This window comes from Balaenoptera borealis (assembly GCF_965194805.1).
Source record: "Balaenoptera borealis genome assembly, chromosome: 11".
Lineage (NCBI taxonomy): Eukaryota > Metazoa > Chordata > Mammalia > Artiodactyla > Balaenopteridae > Balaenoptera > Balaenoptera borealis.
Window position 1 is genome coordinate 76,569,164 of NC_138868.1, and position 18,936 is coordinate 76,588,099.

The 18,936-nt window shown below is 35.0% G+C and overlaps 1 protein-coding gene and 1 long non-coding RNA gene across 2 annotated transcripts in view; one reads left to right on the forward strand and one right to left on the reverse strand.

The window, feature by feature from the left end:
• The window catches only part of LOC309604979, a 1,175,000-nt gene that overhangs the window by 948,865 nt on the left and 207,199 nt on the right, over positions 1 to 18,936 (reverse strand). The window lies entirely within an intron of this gene.
• The window catches only part of CNTN5 (contactin 5), a 1,371,764-nt gene continuing 1,366,048 nt past the window's right edge, over positions 13,221 to 18,936 (forward strand). Inside the window, exon 1 of the mRNA XM_082339878.1 lies at positions 13,221 to 13,553. The gene's annotated coding sequence lies outside the window, so the exon portion shown is untranslated. The remainder of the gene's footprint in view (positions 13,554 to 18,936) is intronic.

The following is an 18,936-nucleotide window of genomic DNA, read 5'->3' on the forward strand; positions in this document are numbered from 1 at the left end:
ATGGGTTCATTTAATTCATTTTACCCTTAGAACAAACATTTCTAAAATGTAAATGTGCCATTAGGTGATATTCCCTTAACTTATTAAGGTTGTGTGTGCATGCGTATGTGTGTGTGTGTGTGTGTAAAACTTTAGAAGGCTTAATAGTAATGATAATTTCCCTACTGATTATATGGAATGCTGTGTCACATTGCTGAAGCATATGCTTAATAAGTAATGGAAAAGTCCCTTTTAGAAAATGCTGGCTCAAAAAGGTTACCATTGAAGCCTGTATTCCGAAAACCTAAGTAGCTAAATGCTTTCTACACAGTTAATTAACATTAGCTATTTTAATGGTTATAAGTAATGAATCAAATCTAGATGTGTGGACACATTATCACTATGGACATAGTGATAAATGTTTTAATCTTAGCACAATTAGCTAAATCATTCTGATTTATAAAACTGACATTACCCAAAACTAGCGGTTTCTAAAAGGTGGTCCTAGGACTCTGGGGTCCCAAAGACCCTTTTAGGAGGTATATGATATCAAACTATATTCATAACAATGCTAAGATGGTATTTGCTTTTTTTATACTTTCATTCTCTCATGAGTGTACAGTGGAGTTTTCCAGCAGCTAAATCACATTTATATTGCAACAGATTAAATGCAGAAGCAGACATGAGAATCTGTCTTCTATTAAAGCAGATATTTTTAAAGTTTTGATAAGCATAAAATGATGCTAATCGCTTCACTATTTTTGTTTTAAAAATGTAGTTATTTTTCATAAAATAGTTATGGTAGCATACAATGGTTCATTATTGCTAGTTTGAAATGGATTATAAATAACTGTTTTTAAGTTTTTCAGTTTTAATTTGTTAAATGGTGAATGTCAATAGATATAATCAACAACAACAAAAAAAGGTCTTTGGAACCTTAACATATTTTAAGAATGCAAAGTGGTCCTGAGACCATAAAGATTGACCATCTCAGTCCTTAAAACTTTTAGCATAAATATATTTTTCAGAATAGAGAGGCTACTGCTTTTGTTGTTTTTTGGAGTTTCATATATATTTTTGCTAAAGAATTAAAAATAGAAGATGATGAAAAAAGAAGAAAGAAGGACTGATAAAAGGAAGGGAAGACAATAAAGAACACGTTGCAAACAGATGTGAAGGAAGCACGTTTGCTCTCCATACCTCACATGTCAAATAGACAATGTAGCTTCCATAGGAATAAAAAAACCACAAGAAAGATCAGAAGTCCACTGCCTCTACCCTCAAAATAACATTCATGCCAGACCCTTTGGATAATACGAAGTATGAAAAGTAAAATAAATGGATCTTTAAGATAAAAAAGTAATTGCTACTAAATTTCTTATACTCCATTTTTGGAGTCATTAGGGCACAGCACTTTTATTTCATAACTGTTTCTAGTTCTTTCTTAATAAAAAATAAATGCATACAATAATCAAAAACCTTAAAAGTCATTGAGTAATTTTGAGTGTGGCATAGAGATACTGTACCTATGGCAGAGTTAGCATGTTTTATTTTCGAAAATAAATAAAACTAAACTTTGCTGCAAAACCAAGTTTCCCCAGTACAAATAAAGTCATGGAAAATACTAATAAGCCTATCATTGTGCCAATCTAATACCAAAGCAGTAAGTCTACTTAGTGCTTATAATGTAGTGTTAGAATGATTTAATGATGCTATTAGTGATATTTGCAGTGATTGGACTGGCATAAACAATTAGTATTTAGGATACAGTTTCTTGGTAGAAAAAACACCTAATTCCATTAATTGCCTCTAGTTCTGCTTCTACTAACTGCACACTTTGTACATGCTAATAATCTTATTATCAGTTGTTGCCGAGTTAATTAAAATCCATGTTTATAAGCATAAGCCACAATAAAAATATGTATTCTGCTCAGCTTTTTATATATTAAACAAAAAATTTTGGAAGACCAAATTTAATCATTCATCTCCAGAAAATGCAAGAGAATTAAAAAGATGTATATGCCAAATTAACCTGTAACAAGCTCAAAAGAAGCTTGAAAAAAAGCTTGAAAAAAGAAGCTATCATGGTTGTAGAAATAATTTTGCATTCTCATTATAGGATAATAGTTAAGAATCATGCCAGTCCATTGGTTAATATGGAAGATACCTCTTCTGCTTTCAGAAAGGCACTGTTCATTTTTTTGAGTAAAGGAATATATCCTTAAAAGACTTTTTTGATTAGGCCTTTTTTCTTCTGAAAACAGCAAAGGTATATTTTAATTTGTTCTGTAAGTCCCCCAAATAATCTGAAGTGTATTTCCTTTTGGGTTACTATTTTATTATTTCAGATTTAATAAATAATTTCTAAGTCAATGGTATAAATTGCATGAAGGACACTTCTGCTTCCTTTTTGTTTGTTAGAGGGAAATTATATATGATGTCATATTTGTATCTAGCAACAGTGATTTGACTTTTAAGACCATATTATTTGTAAATTATTATTTGTGACAATGAACTTATACTGGACCCTGTTTTACAATTAAGAATGTTCACAGTATACTTTAGTTACATTCATTTGTGTTATTAATAAAGACATAAAGACGTTAGGTATGACTAATCTTAACTGGATTTTACTCAAGGAGAATCACTCTAATTGGGACCAATCTAAACGAGTAAGTATTCCTATGACATTAATTTATTCAGTAAGTGTTCAAACTGCTCGGATCCTCTCAATTGGGAATTGGCAAGTGTCGTGTTGTTATAAAATGATACACATGTTGCAGTAAGGGCTCTGTGTTATACTGTGCTTTTTGTTTTAAGAACAAATCATTCTTAAAAATGTAAGAGTAAAGTGGTATGTGTGTATAAACAGAACATCTATATCTATTTTATACATGGGTTAGGCACCAGAAATTGAATTCCAAAAATCTAATCTTCTTTCTAACAACAACAAAGACAACAGCAACAACAATAGAAAATAATGGTAAGATGATATGTTTGAAAAATCTCTCTTCAGGAAAAAGACATCCTCAAATCTATTTGTACTATTGACCCCAAGTGAAATTCAGCCAAATAAAGAGTTATACCAGGTGGACCTTCCCCCCCCCGACACCCAATTTTTCTCTGCTGTTCTATTTCATTAAGACAAATACATCAAAATTGTGATGATCTGTTCAGGTTATCCATTGCTTTTGAAGCACTTTTATATCTGCAACACACCTGTGTATACTCCCAGCCTCTTTGACCCAAATCAAAAATCAGTTTTTCATTCTTATTTTCTTTTAGTTCTTTGAACTTGATGCATTTATACATGCCCCACTTCTTGAAATTCTCTCCAGCTTTGGCTTCCTTGATATCTTTTTAAGTGGTTCTCCTCCTTCATACACGATATCGCCTTCTCAGCGTCCACTATGTGTTCTTACTTATCTATGACTCTAAAACGGGCTATTCACCAAGGTTCCATCTTTGGCCCTGACTGCTTCTCATGACATCATTCTCAAGATATAAATCTACTTATTCCATGCATCAGCTACCAACTATACCTGCTCACTTTCAAAACAAGATCTATGACCTTAAACATACGTATTCAATTTTATTTGGTACACTTCCTTAAGTATTGCACAATTGAATCTGTATCACTATCTCCAAAATGAACCATTATTTATTGCTAAATACATCCCTTAAAGACTGCATCTCAGCTAAACCTACTATTTTTGAGCAACTAGAGTTCCTCCTTTGTCCCCCTTAGCACAATGGGCTCAGTGTAATGTCTTATTTACTTGTCTATCTCTTCCCCTGAAATCTAAGATCTGGGATGGCAGATTCTGTTTCTTGTCTGTTTTGTTCACCATGGTATACTAGTTCTGCTCTCCAAGAAGAAAAGAGCTAATGCCCAGTGACTCTTCCCTGTCACCCTACTGCATGCCCAATTATTCCGCAAGTCCTCTTGATTCCTCATCCTAAAAGTCTCTGGAATCCGCTGCCCTACCACATTTTTAGTTTCCTCTTTTATGATCTATGGCTACAAAATATTATAACAGCTCCCTATCTGATTTTTCTGCTTCAAGCCTATTCATCTACAGAATTACCTCCTTCTGTTTAAAACTTTGCAATGATTCCAGTTCCTTAAGATGATATATAAGTATTTTCTGAATGGAGCTGTTACTTACTTCAATGTCATTTCCTGCTCTGCACTTCCCAGGGGCTGCAGCATCTACCCATATTCATTAACATTCCAGAACACATGAATTTGAGACAGCACACTGTGCTCCTATCACAGAGCTGGATAGACATAGATATTGATATAGGTATAAATACGGATATCCATACAGATATAGGCATGGATATAGATGTATAGATGTACATATGGATATAGATGTAGACATAGATACTTTCAGCCACTTGGAGCCAATTCTTCTACTCATTCTGAGCCAATTCAAATGCATGTCCTTGGTGAAGGACTTCCTTCAATGCACAGAGAGGTGTTCTCCCATGTCATTCTATAGAATACGGAGAATATCTCTGTTAAAGCGCTTTGGACTTTGCATTTACATGTTTGGACTATAAGTTCCTTGAGAGTCGAGATGGTATATGACACAGTATCACATAATCAGTAGTAAAAACATTTGTAAAGGAATGTGTCAATTTAAACATGACAATATGTACTAATTATCATATTAATCTACCATATGAAGAAAAATCAATTTAATTTTAAATATAGCTATCTGAGCATCAGTGGTAAAAAGAACTTCAAATTAGGAATCCTGTAAATAAAAATTTATTTCAGAACTCTTTCCTTAAATATAAGGCCATTAAGTAATACTTAACGTAAAATAATAAATCCTTAGATAGGAAATAGAAGAAATAAATATTTTCTTATATGAAGTATAATTCAAGAAACACTTGGAACACTGCTCTTTTCTATTTTTAATTTTTAACTGGTAAGTATATTATATATTAAGAAGGGTTTATATTTGAGAATGTGATTTTTATTAACACCCAAATTGCTCTGAGAGTTTAACATTAAAATGTTTTGAGTTTATTTGAACTTTTGTATAAGAATTGAAGATACTTATTTGGAAACTTCTTTTTATAGAAAATAATCATGACACTGGTGTGTGACAGAAACAAAAGAATACAACCTCAGGGGCTTCCCTGGTGGCGCAGTGGTTGAGAATCTGCCTGCCAATGCAGGGGACACGGGTTCAAGCCCTGGTCTGGGAAGATCCCACATGCCACGGAGCAACTAGGCCCGTGAGCCACAAGTACTGAGCCTGCGCGTTTGGAGCCTGTGTTCCGCAACAAGAAAGGCTGCGACAGTGAGAGGCCCGCGCACCGCGATGAAGAGTGGCCCCCACTCGCCGCAACTAGAGAAAGCCCTCGTACAGAAACGAAGACCCAACGCAGCCAAAAATAAAAAATAAAAAAATAAAAAAAAAAATTCTGCAAACTCCAATTAAAAAAAAAAAAAAAGAATGCAACCTCAAATCTAAGTATATAGAGAAAGACAAGCTTAATGTACTTGGGTATTTCTAGTAGACTCAGCTCTGCCTTTGGTAAGCAAGACAGTAATCCCACTAAGAAGACAAGTCCAATTGAGTTATCAGAAAGAATGCCTCCTGCTTTTTTATGCCATGTTAACTTTTTTCAGCATTAAAATGGTTCCTGTGCTTTCATTTAAAAAATACTTGTGTGCACAGTCTGCAGTTAAGAGTTAGTAAAAAATGAAGCATAAACACGGTTTACTCAATTACAAATTATATCAAAGTCAACAATTTAGAATTTAAAAAGAAAAAAATGTATTTTCTCTCCCTTCACAAAGATCATGTATTATTTTCAAGTAACTAATACAGTTGAGAACAAATCAGGATAAGGTTCATGTTTATGTTACTCAGTCTAAGAGAATCAGGGGAGCTGGAACTCTAATTCAGGTCATATGGGAATACAGATAAAGAAAAAGAAAGGGAGGACGGAATATGCAATCCTGTTTTGGGTGTGGATAGATGTAGCTTGTCATGAGTGTCCTCTGCTTCGCCAGGAGAACGTGTGCAAGGGATTACCAACAGGCAAACTCGACCTGGGAAGCGGAGGTGGTGGCCTGGAGTGGAAATAGGCTATAGAGTCTCAATCCTCCCTGTGAGTCCTCCATGAATCTGGAAATTGGGTTATTTTTACCCTTATTAAAAGAGTAATTTTTTGGTCAGAAAACTGAAGATTTTTTCCCCATTATTCATCTAATACTGAAAAAGCTCTAATTTAATGACTTTTCTATTAAAGTTTTCAAAGTTCTCCTAGTCAAACATGCAGTTATCACTAATACTAATAGATCATTACACATTAACTGTGCTGATTTCCACCGTAAAACAACCATGCTTTTACCCTTCAGGGCTTGTCAATGTTGGTGGCATTGTCCTAAGGCTCACTATGAGTGTAGAACACCTACTGCTGTCATTTTTCAGCAAACATTGTCAATTTTTTTTTGTCTCATATTGTTTTCCAGTGTGTTTTGATATGATTTCTTCTGCTGCTGGGTTCTTATCAGTATCTGCTATCTCATTAGCACAAGCCTGAGCTGACATGATGCCACCTTGTTCAGCCTTCTGGTTTTCCTTGGGACTGTCCAACAGGGACTCCTCTCTCTTCACTACAAGACTGTCAGCCCTGTGCCAGCTAATAATTAAGAATCGGTTAATGTTTGATAATAAAATTGCATTATTTTGTACTTGGGGACCTGAAGTACAATAATTTTTCATCTCATTAGGAATATCTCTTCACCAATTGCAACTGAAAGCAAGTTCACAGAGTATGATTCTCTCCTTTCATATAAAGTTTGTGTACATATGCAAATAATGTGGCACAGGAAATAATGAGAGGTGTATAAAAGCAGTGTCATGGAGTAATACCATATTGATTAATTTTGTCACCATATTAAATGGGCCTGGGATTCTTACAAGAAAGGTGCTATTTAAGCACAAAATATTGGTGTTATGTCTGTACTTGCATAGCTTATAAATTATATCTCAAAATTTCACAGACAAAAAGCAAGTTTTTACTATTGTCAGCAGCAAAGCCAAAGCAGCTATTCCAGAGGGGGCCTCCTTCGTTAAGAAAATAATTGCCAGTGGAGTTCTAATCCCTTCACTGTTACCAGTTACCATGAGTGAAGGTGGGTGGTGGGTCAGGTAGAAAGAACATAGCCCAATTTCTGGGTACCAGGCTGAAGCTGACATGGTGACCGGAAAATGATTTTTTTTTTTAATTTACAAAGAGCAAACCTGATATAAATAGAATTGACAACAAATACATTTGGAACACCAAAATGTAATCTCTTCTGAACAAAACAGCACTTATTGTGAAAACTATGTATTTTCCTCCAAAAGTGCCAATTAGCATGTTGAATCAAGTATTATTTAGGCAAAACACTAGAATGAGAGACTTCACTTTTTGAAGTGCTGAAACAAAAGTTTTGTTAAAACCTCTTATTCATCTTTGTATAGTGCTTGGAGTAGTAAGTTCCTAATAAATGTCACTTGAGTGAATCATATGTCCCTGAGAATAAACAAGAATTCCATAAACTGCCAACTAATAAGTGCCAACTAATACGTTTAATATGGCATTTATCTTGTTATGCACTTGTGCTAAAATTATTTTCCATTTATTGGATTCTCTGTACACGAGGTCTGTTCTTTGCATCTGGTACTTTTTAAGTGGTAATTTGATTGATTTACTCTAATTAAAATAGGGGTTGCTTTAGTGAACTGGTTAAGAACACATGGTGGACGCAGGTTACTTGAGTTTGAGTTGCAGCTAGACTATTAAGATAAAATGGACAGTTCATCTAAAGTATACCTATTTCAATGCCTAATGTATAGTTAGCCCTTAACCAATGTTGATAGCTCTTACTTTAAGTGCAAGATCACCTATTAAACATTTGACACATTGCAACTTCATGATGTGTTTATTAGATGCTGTATGTTAAGTTGTTTATACGTAACCCTTCTTATAGCCTCAATTGCAATTTGGGGGTTCCTCTGAGTTCTCTAAAGAAATCAGAAAAATCCCCAGGACAGAACCTAAATGACACTCCTAATTAGAACATGAGTGCCATCTAGTGGTAACAATTGCTAACTACAGGTTTACTGGTGAACAGAAAAGTAGGTGGTGAAAATGTTCTGCTTCTGCATAATGCAGTCTGCTGGAGTGCATCTCAGACAGACAAATGAGGTTTCCTATATGTACAATACCCAACCAATAAAAAAGTTTGAATACACATTTAATCAGAGTGTGGGGGAAATTTAGTTGCTGGTCCACAGGAAGCATACAGTCTAGTTCTATATAGAAAGACCTATATAAAATTCTTAAGCTGAATTATAAATACAAATTAGGAAAAAAAAGCAAACTATGAGTCCAGATATAAAAGAGGCTAGGAAGAGCTGAAGAAAGATGAGTATAGTATTTGATAGCAAAATTTTTTTGAAGGAAGATTATTCCGATTTGGCTCAAAAAGTCGAAGAAAAGTCTAGTTAATGTATCTGGGAGACAGGAATGAAGGGGGAAGTAAGGTGCAATACACATAAGAAAATCCTTTAAAGTCAATTAGACAGAATATAAGAAGACATTAGAAATTTTTATCCCAGATTGAGAAGATTGGTGTGTAAACAGAGACTATTTGGAGACATGAGTTCACGAACAGAGAGATCCTAGGTTTTGTTTCTTTACAGAAACAGCTTTATATGAGAAGATCTTGGTAATGGAGTGCTATACAAAATGGAAATTAGACATCTATAAAAGTAAGTGTATTAAAATTGATGGGCATTCTTATACTGAAGGCTTATCTAAGAAAAAAAATGTAAGTGCTTATCTAAATGAAGCTACTGGATGGAAACTAATAATAAGTAAACTTTACTTTTAAATTCATAAGATTTCAACTTTTACCCCTGTTTTCTAAAATCTTAGTTTAACTGCCAGTGTTTTTTTGTTCTTTCCTAAGGAAGAACATTTTTGTTAGACCAAGATGTCACAGAGGGTGAGCGTGAGGATCACTTACAGGAGGTTAGTTATGTCCACAACCTCTGTAAGCAAAAGCTGGCACTATGAGCACCGAAACAGTCAAATTAGAAGTCTCTCTCACACCACCTGATGGCTGTGGTTGCAGATTTTATCAAGACATCCACAAAGTAGGCTATGCTCTTTAGTGCTGGTAACTGAAGCAGCTGTTAAATTAATTAAGTCAGTATATTTTCCAAGTCTGATTAAGATATGTTTATTTCTGCTTTCACAAAACAGCTGTGATGTAAATATTAAAACTGATGTTCTAAGAAACCTAAAATAAAATTAAAATCATCATATGTTGTCCGGTTCAAGTAAAAGTTTACATTTGGATTGTCATGTTTTATTTATATTTATAGAGAATACTAGTGTATACGGACAGTGCAAGATTTTAATGTGTTTAATTTTATTTTGAAGTATTTTCACGTTCACTATTCTTTCTTTTAAATGTTTTATTTGACATTTTATTTTATTTCTTTTCTTTTTTTTGGCTGCATTGGGTCTTAGTTGTGGCACGCAGGAGATTTCATTGTGGTGAGGGCTTCTCTCTAGCTGTGGTGCATGAGCTCTGTAGTTTGCAGCACACAGGCTCAGTAGTTGCGGTATGTGGGCTTAGTTGCCCTGGGGCATGTGGGATCTTAGTTCCCCAACCAGGGATCGAACCGATGTCCCCTGCATTGGAAGGTGGATTCTTTACCACTGGACCACCAGGGAAGTCCCTCACTAGTCGTTTTAACAGAGTATAGAGGACTAAAACATCAAAACAGAATATGCAAATGCTGAAAGTGGCTTTATTAAGCAAAGAAGGTGATCCAAGAAAAAGGACTGAACTTGAATTGAGTATTGCTCTGTGTTTCCCTATGTTTTATGGTACAATTTGTTGGGATATAACCTTAGTTATGCTCTCTTAACAAGAACCTAGAACTTTGAGTCATATGAAAGGAGAGAAAAAAGAGGGCATGATTTAAAGAAAAAAATCTGTAACACAAATAAGACAAAAGCTTAGAGGCAACTCAACTGCTACAGATGTGCTGCATCTGCTCACTTGCCCACTGGGGACCAGGAGATAAAGAGATTAAGACATTTACACAAAGATGGTTAGACAACAAGCTCAGATAAGCAGCATGACAGCTAGATCCAGGTACCTTAACCATAGTATGGAGAAAATGACCTACTAAACCACTTAAACAGTATTTTAATTGATTTACCGTTCAAATGCTATTTTATCAGGGAAGACTATGAGCTGGTTATTTAAGAAATATCAGTAATATTCTGAAATAGAAACATAAGATCTTTTAATAATGACTTTTCAAAGTAAACAGCATTAGCATTTTACAAGAGGGAATGAATACTCTTATGTCTTTTAATTACAATTGTAAGTCAGGACAATATTTTAAAATCCCATTTTCACATGAGAATAAGAGAAAATCTTAGTTATGACGCATATGAGAAGATTTGAAAAACATGAGTTAGTTTCTTCTTGGCAGACCTCCTACAGGGAAATTTTTTTCTGCTTTCTACTTTATGCATTGTTTTTCTAATTTCAAATGTTGAACTGCATATACTTGAACCCTGTGGATATGATAAGATACCAAGGTGAACATGATCCATACAGCCCTCACTTTCCAAACACAACAATTTAACAATATGCAGCACAAAGATAAACTACATCATAGCAAAATTCCAAAATTTTCAGGAAGATGTATAAGTCAAAAAGACTAATATATCCACATATAGCACATATGTGGATGTTAATGTAGAACATATAGTTTTAATATAGAATATAGAATTGTCTAATATTATTAAATGGAACAGTATAAATTATAAAAGAAATGAAAATAAATATAGTCACACATCCTGAATCTTGATGAAATGTGTCCATATGACCCAGTGACCCTTAAATTAATGATTGAAGTTAACATTCTAAATTTGAAATAACAGAAATTAACCAGATTCATCCTTCCCTTTCTTTCCCTCTAAATTATCAGATGCTCTCAAAAGGAAAAGTGCTATTACATCATCTCTTTGTTTCAAAAATATGTTTCTGCCCAATTCTTGTAATAATATCACTTCCTTTATAAAAAGTCAAAAACATCATAAGCCTTTATAAAGAATCTTTTATTTAAAAAGGAGAAAGATTTAATCCATCTATATTATTTAAAACATAAATTTCCTTGTTCATGTTAATTGTGGGAGGGTACCATGAATCATGTGACTGATAGTGTTTCCTTCTTTACATTGGCTACTATCTTCAAGGCAAACTGAAGGCCATTTCTAACAAAATGTAAATGAATTTTTCTCTCTAAACCTCATTCCTGGCTCATTCCTGGTATATCTCTCCTACTATAATACCACTTTACCCTATGTCTTGATGTGACTGACCTACATTTTTGATTAATTTTTTAATTGAAAAAAATTCTGAAAGCCAATCTAAATCCTTTCTAAAACAACACGAGTTGAAAGAAAATGTATGAACTACAGGAGAGAATGACTCAAATGCCAGTTATCAAATCACATGTAATATAAAGGTGTTCTAGGAAGTGAAGCAAACTATAAGCAAGTTTAACCTCTGTATCCCAAGGCTGAATGTGCTCAATTATAATAAACATTTAAAGACAAAAACCCCATTGCACAATAAAAAAATACTTTAAGCTCTTAGACTTTCAATCTATTTTGTGATATATTTAAAGAGGTTATAAAAGTCCTGGTGATTCTCTCTGTGAACCAACAGCCTGATGCTGGAGTGGAGCCAGCGAAGCAGAGAAAAAGCCCAGAGAAGTCGAATCTCGGCAACAATCCCTCAGTTAACACATAGAGAAAATAACGTAATTACTGGAAAGTGGGAAAAAGAAAATAAAAAGTACGGAAGGGTAGAGAAGCATTAAATGTGAGCACACAAATTTGTCTTTGCTATGGAACAAGAAATCAGCCCAGATCCTGAGGGTAGCCATTAAAAGCAGAGACTGGCTGTTTGTACAACATGTGTGGATGAATGAGAAGAAGCCAAGAAACATGAAAAAGACTAACTTTAATTACCAGAAAAGCTGCAAAATCAAGAACACAGATCTAGTGGTAGGAAGGCTTCCAGCTACAGGCTGCATGGCACTGTACTCTCCTTGCCAATTAGATCCAGTGAGACCCCATCGGGGGATTAAGTGAGGAGAAGAAACAGCTTCAGTGCAGGGTCAGGCTGGACTCAAACGCACATGAAAAGCGCACACCAGCCGGCAGCGGGTGTGACCTGAGGCTCTCACACAGTTTCAGAGATGGACGTACAGAAATAGCAAACAGTATGTGGGATTGCCTTCCCATTAGGGACGGGTGCTAACTCCATGATCTACGGAAATATATTGCAAAAGAAACGTAACAGAATTTAACAAACAATTACATCAAAGGAATGGAGATAATTAGAGAAGGACTCAGAGAGAGGAAAAGTAGGAGGACTGGCTGAACAATGGCACTAAAGCTGCCACACTGTGGATTTACTACCTGTGTTGTTTCCAATTACATCCATTGCGCTATAAAAATTCAGAAAAGAAAGGGGCTGCTGTCTGAGACTAAGCCGACTATTTCCTTAGCTTATTTAGAAGTGACCCCGGGGCAGGTGGGGAATCAAGGAGAAATAAAAACAGAGAGTCTAACAGTCCAGAGACAAAACTCGCAAGTGTATAAACAAAGACAAGTGCTTCCAAGGCAGGACCTGAGGAAATTCTCCAAAGTGGTTAAGTCCACTCTCGAGCCAACCTCAGGGAACGCAGCAGTCGGTGCTGCCGCGGGAGGTAAAGGCGCCTGACTCTGGGAATCGTAGAGAAGAGAGACGGCAGCCGGCGAGAGCGCAAGGGACTCATCCGAGATGCCCCGTGCGGTCTGTCGCCGTCGCGTCTGCGCTGGAATCTGTGCTTGAAATTCGGGAATGTTGCGGGTCAGAAAACGGGGGCGGGGCGGGATCCGGAGTTCGGCGCGGAGGGAAATAGCAGCAGACTAGCGAGACGCGTAGAGGCTCAGAGAAAACCCTTCTAGAGGCAAAGGGACCTACACGCCCCGGGACGCACTAACTGAAGCCTGGCGGCGGGGAGGCGCGGGCGGCGGTGGGGCGGGGGCGGGGGCGGGGGCGGGCCGCGGGCCGCGCGGGGCCGCACAGCCAGTCAGAGGCTCCGCGCGCGGGCGGCGAGGACGCATTGGCCGGAACGCTAGGGCCCCAAACGCTCCAGCCGGAGGAGGCGCCGCACCTACTTCCGAATATAACCGACTACCGAGCTGAGGAGCGTGACTACGAGGAGGCGGCCTCCAAAGTGCAGTGAAAGCGCCCGGCGGGAAGGATGTGTTACCTGGGTCCCCTCCTCAGGGAGCGGCCGGGCGAGGTGGAGGATTCCCTCTGAAGGATTAAAAACTCGGCAGTTGTCTTCTGCCACAGGCTGGGGAGGACCCGAGCAACTGCTCCATTTGAACTGTGCCGACGGGCAGGAGGATGGGAGACGGGAATTGAGAGTCACGGACGAAGGACGGGGGAGTCTGGTGTCTGCTTGGTAAGTGGCTGGCATTCCTTCGCCGGTGACTGCTGTGTGTGATTGTGCACTTGGTCTCCCAGGCGCTGACAGTTTGTGACACGCTCGCTTCTGCAAAGCCATCCTTTCTTGCCGTGTTGCCAGAATTTTAAAACTGTCACAGAAAGCTGCTTGTTGTCGTTTTTGTTTTTTTAATCAAACATGTTATTTTTCTCTGCTGGGATTTCAGGTCAGAAAAGTTGAGGCAAGACTAAATATAACCTATTTGTGTTATCTTGTAATGTCATGCAGAATGAGAGTAAACAATTCCTACAGCTAAACTGTAAGGTGACAGATGCGAGGAGAGGGTAAGATTTTTTCTACAAAAGAAACTAAATGTTCAAAAAATAGGATGTCTTTCTCAGCTACTGGATGTATGTCTTGTGACTGGGGAGTGTGGTTGTGAGGATAGAGCCCAGATAACTGGGCATTTGGCAGTGCAATAACTTGTTAAATTCAGTAGGAATGCTCTATAAGTGGAGTTCTGCAAAGTTCGAGAGACTGAAAAAACAGTATCTTGGATTATGGTGAGGTGTTTTCTCAATGTTGTGTAGGAATGTGACAGATATTTTAAAGGATTATAAAAATTTGTTCAGACATCCTTATTGAGTTTTTTATTGAAAAATGGGAGAGGATATTAATTTGCATATATATGAACATAGTGTACAACAACCTCAAAAATTTTAAGTTGTTTTAATTAACTTTATTTTGAAAAGCCAAGAATCCCTTATTTATTTTAGAATTATTTTATTTTTACATTTCATAACCTCTCTGTCATGAAAAATGTAATCAATGCGCTAATTAAAGTACGGGTTTGGAAGCAAAAAAAAAACTTTTAAACTGTTGTATGTGAAGTGCCTTACCTGTGTTCAGTTCATCAAGTTTTTTCCTTAATTTAAAAGATAAAATCATATAGAGATGGCAAACTTCTACCTTGATTCTCAATTTTAGCTGGAAATAGGGATGAAAGAAAGAGATATACATTAGGATACAAACAAATAAATAGTGATCAAATTTTAAAATTAATAGAGGTATTTTTGATTACTGTTGAACTACAACAGGACTGCCAAAATAACTTACGACTATCACAGCAAGCTTAAAAGAGTTCATCGTGATTAATATCGTGACCTTAAACATAAAAGAATTAGTAATGATTAGGTCATTATTTTTTTCAAAGTGCCTGTAATCAGTTTTAAGCCACTCGCAAATGTTTCTTGGCATATTTTCCTACTTCATATTCAAATTATTATAAGTTTTATGTGGACCAGTATATTGAGTCTGAAACTTGACAGGTATATGTTCTTTTGATTCAAGTGGAAATAAACAATATGACTATGCAACAATACATTACATAAAACAAATGATTAAAAAATAAAAGATGTTATAAAGACCAAGTAAGGCTAGTGAAGGAAACAAAGAACAAAATTCAAAGTTAAAAGTTAAAAAAGGAAATGTGATATAAAAAGTAAAATAGAAAAGTAACGTAGCTGGAGTGTGGTGAGATGGTATTAAAGCATATTTGAAAACAGAAAATCAGTGAAATGCTTGTTACAATGTAAGTGCCAATGTTTTGTGCAGGGATTGGTGGAGCTTTTAAATTGTTCTTATTTAAAACTTCTGAAAACTAAAAAATGAGGAGGGAAAACTTCATTTTAATTTCTCTTTGATTCCATATACAACTGATAGAAAGTTTGAACTCTCAAAAGTTAGAAAAAAGAACATTACCCCAATAGATTAACTAAATGCCAGATTTTGCCTGTAAATTCTGAGGCACATGCATGGGAGGATGCATTTGAAAATAGATCTGAAAAGCTACAGTCGTGGGATTTTTAAATGGATTGCTGAAATACCTTAGTGTTTCCCAAAGTGAGCAATACGTCAACTATTAGGTGGTCTGAAATCTTTATTAAGTTAGGAAGATGAAAAATCACACCTTGAATGTACACATAAGCTATGTTTATTTTAAAAAATAATTAAAATTAGTTTCTTATGAAAGTTTAATCTTATGTGTCCAATTAAGTAACACTATCTATTAAAAATGGACCAGGTCTGGTTAATATATATTTCTTTATATATTTATATTTCAGGGAAGAGGTTGGAGTGTGGTTTAATGTCAAAAGTGACTTAGTGATCAGGACCAGAGGGTGTCAGTAAAGGACAGAGGGCTGTCTAGATGGAGAAAGTAAGGGCACGCTATGCTAGCCAAGTCATTTTGGGAGTTTGTCTTACTTCTAGCTAAAACAAAGATATAATTTTATGAAATTAAAAAAAGTGAAAACTTGTCTGGATGGCTGTAATAGGTTAAAGTTGATTTAACTATATTTAAGTTTGATTGGCTAAGACAAAGTTTTATAGCAGAGTTTACTGTTCCCCATCCATTAAAAACTAATTTAGGAATTTGATGAGGCCAAGATGCTTAAAATATAGTGATATGCTGAATCCAACCTACCACACATATTTTGCTTACCTGTAGTCTTTGAATTGTCTCTCTTTTTAAATATGTTTAAAAAATTTGTTTACTGAGAGGTCGGAAATTTATTTCTCTTAATTTAAATAGACCCATACATTTATATAATTTGGTGTCTCAAAATTCTGACTTCAAGAGCTCAGATTTATTCATTTCTTATTACTGAAGATACAGACATAAAGTAAGAGAGGTTTGTATTTCTGACAAGATATTTTAAATTAGTGTTACAAGGCTGTGCTTATATGTCACATGAACTTCTTAGCACTTTATAGCAGGAAAGAGGCTGGTCGGAAGCTCAAAGCGGTAGAATCTCTGCGAGGTCTGTTTTCTGAGCATCTGTGATCAATAGCTCTACATTAGAGACTGGTGCATTTAAAAAGTAATGAAGTATATAAAAACTCTGTAACACTTAATATTTAGGATTAAAAACTATTATGAACAATATCCCATGTCTCTGCCCAGACCCTTTCAATTAATATCTCCTCTTCTATATTTTTTGATATTCAAGTGTATAACATTAGAAAGATTGTGGTAAATGGAATATTATCCATTTATAGTCTTCCCAGATACTTTGAACAGTTTTCTTGTTAATTATTTTCATGAAAATGAATAAAACAAATTTGGTAGTGTTTCACTGATACAGTGGATATGGGAAGAATTTTTTAAATGGCTTTATTGTATATTTACTTTTTAGGAAGATATTAAATTTTTTTAAGTTGTGTGGTGGTATTAAATTATTTCCCATGAACTTGATATGACTATGTATTTAACTTCATTTATGTTTTACCTGTTGTAAATATGTGTATAAGCTAAATATTGAGCATTTTCATCCTTATCAACCCCTGAAGTTAAAACACAGTCTTTAATTCATATTACAGAGTATCACATATTGTATTTTTGACCTTACAGACTTCTTAAATGTTTCAATGGAAACATGAGCTTATAAGACTTAAGAGTCAGCCAAAACATGGAAGCTCGTCTTTTCTCTAGTACAGGGAAATGGAACTCCAGAAATAGGCAATAAAGTAATTCTGAAAAATAAATCAAAGTTCTGTTCTTTTTGTGGAAATCAAAAAATCAATGAATCCACCACTTCTTAATCTAATATAAACTAGTGTGAGATTTTTCATTTGTGAGAAACTTTAGAAAGTACAGTCATGTTATTTTACCATGCGTTTCTTGAGCTGGAATTCCTTGTGATCACTGTCATTTTTAAACAATTCCAAAAATGTTTTATTGAATGCATTTAACAACACAGTTGCAAAACAGATTTTTCTTCTCGTTTTCTCAGTGGTCCCTTAAAAATCCATAATGACCTAAATAACTTGCTTCCCTGTGGATACCACTTTTTATTTATTTTTAACAAGTGGACTTCTCTTAAAAGATCTGGTAGAACTTGCACAGTTACTCTTACTCCAGTCATGGTTCCAAATATTTCTTATATTCACTTGTATAAACCAAAAAAGTTGCAGTTTTGATAGAAAACAAAGTATTAAGGTATTTGTATAAGCTTCCCCACAAACATACCTTTATAGTTTGTGTCTTTACTCTAAAATATAGACCTGCTTAAGGGTTAAAGTGGCTAATTTGAACGTTATCCAAAATTTGAGCAATTGTATATCGGGCAAGGAGGAAGGTGAAAGTATTTCATTCATCTGAGTGATCAAAAACTCTTGTTTGTGACTGTTGACTGGCAAAGTGTAATTATATGCATAAACATTTTATGAGGGGGAATAAGAATCTGATCCTTATCATTCTTCTAGCTACTAAATGCTCAAGAAGGAAATCATCTCATTTCCCATTATGATCCAGTAGAGTAACTATAGCATATGGAGTTTAGGAAGAGAAATTTTGCTGATCAGTTAGGTGATAAAAGGTAGATTGAAATTCTCTTTCTCTTGATAGTCATAATATTGGCAGAAACATTCATCATGAGGCTAAAAAAAATTAAGGGGCTCTTATTGAGAGAGATTTCATAATAGGGTAATTATAGTTATAATGTCTAGAGTCATAAGCAAGATTCTTAATGTATTTTCACAAATATTTCAGTAGTTGCAGTAGTTTGTGTTTAGGAGATAACTAGTAGAGAAATGGTACATTTATTTGGTGAAAAATTTACTTTTAAGTATATGAACTTTCATCTTTATTTTCTCATATATTTAATTTCATGTTTATATGTATTAAAGAACAAAATTTTCTGAAAGTAAAGGTAACAAAGAGTTTAATTTTAATTATCCTAAGTTCTCCCATTTCAGTTTAATACAAGAATTGAGTTTTAAATGATACAGTATTTGATAAGATACTATTGTACTTTATAGCCCCTAAAATGACAGAATAATATGAAATCCCTGATGACGAAGATGAATATTAATTGGAAAATACAGGTTACAGTAGGAATTTAAAAAAGAATTCTTGTTTTCTAGAAATAAATTTTTATTTAATTGACTTTTCATAGTCATTAAATGTAAAATTGTTTCCTGGGCACCTAAACAAATTTAAGTGCCCCCCCCACCCCAGTATTTCTGAAAACATTAGAAAAGCCTCATATTTAATCTCAGTTAGATTTTGGTTTTGTCTTATTTTGTTATTTTGAAACTTTCCTCTTTATATTCTTATCTAAAAGATATAGACTAGCTTAATCTAGTCTCTTATGTTAAAAAATTAATAAAACTATTTGTTAATGATGATTAATTTTGTCAATTTTGAGTATATTTAAAGATAAGAAATTCAAAAGTTATGTCTTTTATTAATTGATACCTTAAACTTCATAATTTGACACTCTTCCTCTTTCAGTGCCATTATTCTAATGACAGTGCGTGAGCTAGTGAATGAGAGTTTCTGATGCTAAAGTAAGCATGTCATTAAATATAAGCACAAATCACATGAGTTATTGATGAT